The 5,864-nt window shown below is 43.2% G+C and overlaps 1 long non-coding RNA gene across 1 annotated transcript; it reads right to left on the reverse strand.

The window, feature by feature from the left end:
• Window positions 1–1,639: 1,639 nt before the first annotated feature.
• On the reverse strand, window positions 1,640–4,240 carry LOC142047271 (uncharacterized). Its single transcript, XR_012656462.1, has 3 exons — window positions 4,169–4,240; window positions 3,370–3,686; window positions 1,640–1,744 (listed from the first exon to the last, which is right to left on the reverse strand). It is a non-coding gene; the product is annotated as an uncharacterized LOC142047271 (long non-coding RNA).
• Window positions 4,241–5,864: the final 1,624 nt, after the last annotated feature.

Genomic DNA, 5,864 nt, shown 5'->3' on the forward strand with positions numbered 1-5,864 from the left:
ATTTATATCACTAAGGACCTGGATATTGTTCCAAAAACTCAAGACAAAATATTAAACTATTTTAAAACATATAATTGACAGGATCTCTTAAATGTGGTTTGTTTTTTTACCTCAGCTCACAATGGCTTCATCCTATCAAATTTGCGCATCTGTAACTCCCACTGAAGTCAATGTCTGAGTGCAGAAAGACTGCAGGATTAGTCACAGATGTACATTCAAACACAAATGGCCCTAAAAGCCACCAAAGGCACTGATTCGTCTGAAACAATATTTCCAAATATGAAATATCCAGTTATTTGTCATTTCTAATTTAAACACATCACTCCGTAGACCAGTGGTGGTGCTAGGCCATTGCTGGCCCTAAGCAGAAATACTTGCAACTCTACCCCCCCTCCACACACACACACAACACATACTAATAATTAATAGGGGGACCCCTTGAACTCCTCAGGGTCCTAACCAATTGCATATTCTGCTTATACCTAGCGCTGACTCTGCAGTACACATTCAGATCTCTCTCAAAACAGTGAGCAGAGCAGTCATGGCAGGCATTTTGGGATACTGGTGGAAGCCAGTTATGTTGACAAAACAAATAGCAGTGTCTATAGTGGTTTGAAGCATTGGCCTGATAAACCCAGGTTTGTGAGTTCAGTCCCTGAGGGGGCCATTTAGGGATTTGGAGATTGGTCCTGCTTTGAGCAGGGGGTTGGACTAGATGATCTCCAGAGGTCCCTTCCAACCCTAATAATCTATGATTCTATGATGTTGAGACCTCACACACCTCCAATGACATTCTGAGGCAGTTATCTCATCCTGAATGATACTGGGGGCATGTCTACGTTGGCCCACAGTTCGGACTAAGTGTCTGAATGGCAGTGCGCACCAAAATGCTGCGCTGTAACTCCCCTGTATGGATGCTGCAGGTGTGAACTTAAAAGGTCCCCAGAGGGAATATACCTATTAGATCTGGTACATAACTGTTCTTGTTTACAGAGAACTCATGACCTGTACGTTCTTACTTGCAATACCCACAAGGGGGAGTTACAGCACAGCACTTTGGTGCCCACAGCTATGCACACCTCCTTAATCTGAACTGTGGGGCAATGTAGACATGCCCTTAGAGTTCTCACCAGCTTCTTCACTGCTAGGCTTGCAATGGTTTAAATCTGTTGTCAGCTTTAAGCTCCATGATATGATTTGTTTACTAACTCTTCACTGTGGGCCAAGTTCTACAAGCCTTCCCCAGGCCAGAGCCCATGACTGGGGAGTATATCTACACTGCAGTTAAACACCCGCAGGGTCATGGGGCTCGGGCTACAGGGATATGAAATTGCTGTGTGGATATTCACAGGACCCCACAAGAGGCGGAGGGTCCCAGAGCCCAGGTTCCAGCGTGAGCCTGAACGTCTAGACCACAATTTTAGAATCCCGCTACCTGAGCCTGAGCCAGCTGACACAGGCCAGCCATAGGTGTTTAATTCCAGTGTAGACAAACCTTGGGATTTTGGTCTACTATATAGTGAATATGCACTGGGTAAGGACCTCAGGATTGGGCTCTGTGTGTCTAACAGGCAAGCCTCAGTAAAGGCATGATCCAAAGCCCATTTAAGTCAATGGAAATATTCCCACTAACTTGATCAAGCCGTAAATTCAGCACTTTTTCAGGGACCAAGTCTCCAGCATCTTGTCCACCAGCATTTAAATTCCACGCAGCTCTCTGCAGTTCTGGAAGTGTATGTATGTCCTGTAAATAATAATAGCTACATGTCAGAACTAATAGTTATATTCCCTCTCTATGTATGTGTGTAATGTCCATTAATGTTAATGGATGTGCATCAAAAGAAAAATATAACTCTCAGGATCAGATCCTGAGCTGGTGTAAATTGACATAGTTCCACTGAACCTAATAGAGGTCCAGGCCCCAAATGTTTAACCTTTTAAGTCAGTTGTTATTTTAAGTTAAGTTTACTGCTGTTTGATATGATACAGTAACTTAAAGCACAAGACAGTAAGTCAATATTATCAGATTTACAAGAGTATTATTTCATGAGTTCTTTTCTGAATATTCCACATTTGTCTTATTGCAGCTACATGGATATCTCACAGCTGTAAGTTCCATACCTTATTGCAAAGATACTTACTCACTTGAGGCCTACCACAATTTCTGTCTCATGTGAACCTGGAATACCTCACTGTTATTCCTGTAAATCACTGACGTCAGGAATGCAAAACTTGAAACTAAAGATAAAGCTGCATGCAAGATTAAGTAAACAGACATATATAAATTCAGGTTTGACTCCATTTTGTTGTTGCATACCTCTCCTTCTGCCACACACTGAAAGCACCCATTGCCCTGCACATTTTATTTCTGGGGGGATGAGAAGAAGGATGTTCCAATGATTTAGGCACTAGCTTAGGACTTCGGAGGCTGGGCTCAATTCCCTGCTCTGTGATAGTTTTCTTGTGTGACCTTGAACAAGTCACTTAGTTCTCTGTGCTTCAGATACCCATCTGTAAAATGGGGATAATAGCACTTTTCTACCTCATCGGGGTGTTGTGAGAATAAACAGATTACAGATTTTGAGGTGTTCAGATTCTATGACAATGAGGGCCGTACAAGTATCATGCACGGTTTTCCACTTGCCCCTTCTTTTAAGTCACAATGGTAGCAGTTCTGTTCTGTAACTTTCATAAAATTGAAATCTACCTAAGGTACATACAATAGGATCTGAGCACCTCACAGTCTACAATGGATTTATCTTCACAACACCTCTGTGAGGTAGGGAAGTGTCAGGGAACTCAGGCACAGAGAAGCTAAGTGATTTGTCTTAAATCCACACAAGAAGTTGATGGCAGAGCAAGAACTCTAAGGGCTCCCAAGTCCTAGGCTAATGCCCAGACCACTGGACCATCCTTCCTGTCTCAAAACAGTCCAGGAATACCTTTGGAGGTGACACAATGTTGTGACAAGGGGTCCTTTGAGAGTGCGTGGCAGGGACAAACTCAGGAATCACAATGTTGCACTGGAGCATTGCAACATACTAGGATGGTATTTTGGAGTGAATAGAAATGTTATTGTCATGACTTAGTGTGAGGATGGGTCAAAAAACAAGAAGCCCATCACTTTGCTACATCAAACAAGCCCTCACACTACATAGCCACATAATGAAGTTTTATAGGTTCCCTAAAATGACTGCAGCACACCTCCATGAGGGATCGTCTGAGAATATGGGGATGATTGTGGAAATGCTATGATGGGGGGAAATTGACATAACAACACAACACAAACATCACCATATTGTCATGCGACAGAGAGGGGCAAAGTTCAGACAGACTCTTAGTCGTATTAAAGCTGCTATATTCACTCACCAGTGTTGGATTAGGGCAGGACATGGCTGCCCATCCTTCCCTTGCATCCTAGCAACCTCTCTGATGGATGTCTCTGCTCGGCTTTTTAATATGTTTTTACTTCTGGGATAGTTGTATGCAAAGATTCATAGAGCGCAGCTAGACAGCCTGGATGTCCATCCGTCCCTTCCTGCTGCTAGTGGAAGCCAGGTCCTCTCCCTCTCCGTGGGGCCTGCTGCCACTAGGCCTGGTAGATGGGAAGAAAACGGCTGCTGAGAGTTGTTGCCAGGACGCTGTCTCCATAGAAACCTGCAGCTCAATCAGAGGGAGCCAGGGTTCTCCTAATAAACAGAGGGAGAAACTTATTTATAGGAGGCAAATATTCACACGCCATCCAGCAACCAGAACAAATCCCTTCTTATCACCGTTTCCTCACAATCTATTTCATAGCAGTGTCAACACGTTGCAGAACAGGGAGGGGAAAGACCCAGCAAATAAAAACCTTATTCCATATGTTACAGCATGAATGACTAACAGTGATAGATTCTAGACACAGTATTGGGCCAAGTATAAATGCAGTGGCTGTGGATAGCCTGCATTCTGTTCAATACAGTCTGCTGAAGCTCTGCTCTAATCAGTCTCTTGCTTGAGAAAGGTGATCGATTTAATTGGAGTTACTCCGAATTCCTAATGGTGTAAATGAGATGAGAATGTGGATAATAGGGGATTTTTCCCCACAGCGTATGGAAAATCCTGGTAGAATATAGGGCTGTCAAACTGTGCCAATTTGAATCAGTGAGAAGTTAAAAAAATTACTTACATGTTCTGTTGGTCTCAAAGCCAGCATATTATTTTGTGCCTGTAGAAGTAAGAGAGAGAGAGAGAGAGAGTGTATGAGTGTGTGTGTGTGTGTATATGTGTGTGTGTGTGTGTTAGAGCCCATAAAGTGTGCATTGACCTACATTTGCATGCACAAATCAGATATATAAGCTATGGGAAAGAGTAGCCAGCAAAAATGGTGAACATTGGTCTGCTTCTGCTCTCAAGCTGGTGTGATTCTGTTGACATCATTAGAGTTACAGTGGCGCAAACCAAAAGTAAAATCAGATCTGTTGCAGCAATCCGAAAAATAGAGTCTAAACTGCGTTTGCTTTGGCAGAAATAGATATCAAATCCCACTACTGCTGCCAACACAAATCATCACAATGCTAACCATCTGGTATGGCTGAAGGTTAAATAGCATCCTGACATGCACATACTTTTAAATAAAAGTGACTAAGGTCTGAACCTATAGGGCATTGATGACAGATTTGTCCTCGCCATACTCAATGGGCATGCCTAGTACGTATAACATGAGACACTTTCAAGAAGTCAGCCATTCCTAGGGAGGCCACTTTGACTGAACAACGGCTTCCATCCATTATCTTCTAACCAATCTCCAATTAAACTTGCCATTACCAGATGAAGACCACATAATGACAGATTTGTCCTCGCCATACCCAGCAGTCCAGGTCGACTGTATCTGTCTGATTATGGTGAGAAGGGGTTAGTCCTCAGAGATCACTGGCACTTTGCACAGATTTAGGTGGAGGATAGCGTTCCTTGTCACATCCATGACATGATGAATCATTGCCACAGACTTGGAGTCATCTGGAAAGAGAGGAAGAAGCACATTGATGACTGGAGCGAAGCCTGGCACTGGCTGCTTCCTGGCATGGTAAGTTGCTTAGGAAATGTCTCCATCTCCATTGAAGGTATCCAGACTTGCTGCTTGCCTAACTTGTTCAAGCCACCTGCATTCTTCTTGCAGGGCTTCGGTAATCAGTAGGCAGTCAGTTTTGATTTCAACATTTGCAGCAGGGATTCATTTTCTTAAGATCACTGGAGAGAAAATCATGTAAGACTCAGAAAGTGATGTTAAAATCTTCTTCACTGATACTACAGTCTCATAGTCAGGGGTCAGAATTCCATGGACATCTCCCTCCACTTAAGTACTGGGAGGCTGAAAAAGTGGTATCCTAGTTCTGTGGAAGGAGTCTGTTGCTGTGGTGGGGCTAGGATTGTGGTCTGTGATGTCTATGGCCACAGTAAAGAACAATACATTACAAAGCTTTAGAGAACAGACTACATTCTCATCCTTGAAGTGTTGGTGCAGTTTGCTCGTAGAGATGGCCAACGCTCTGTCTTAGGAGATGGCCAATCCAAGCTTAAAAAACGGTATCTGGTAGCTCACTTTTTCATGTCTGTGCATGAAGTGTCAAACCAACATAGATAGGCAAATGGATTTCCCATGCTTTGTTGTGGTACAAACTTTCTGTTCCTTCATGGTGACAGATATTGCTGCTGTACTGCAACAGTTGTGCCAAAGTAAATGTAGCTGGATGAATGGAAACTTGCTCTGAGTGAGTTTTAATGTTTGGACCATCCAGTATCATGGACATCAGTGCCAATAGTGACTTGGTAACAGATTTTTTTTGGCATCCTGGGTCAAATGAGCCATGAAATTCTGTTTTCAT

Source organism: Chelonoidis abingdonii, chromosome 9 (genome assembly GCF_003597395.2).
Source record: "Chelonoidis abingdonii isolate Lonesome George chromosome 9, CheloAbing_2.0, whole genome shotgun sequence".
NCBI lineage: Eukaryota > Metazoa > Chordata > Testudines > Testudinidae > Chelonoidis > Chelonoidis abingdonii.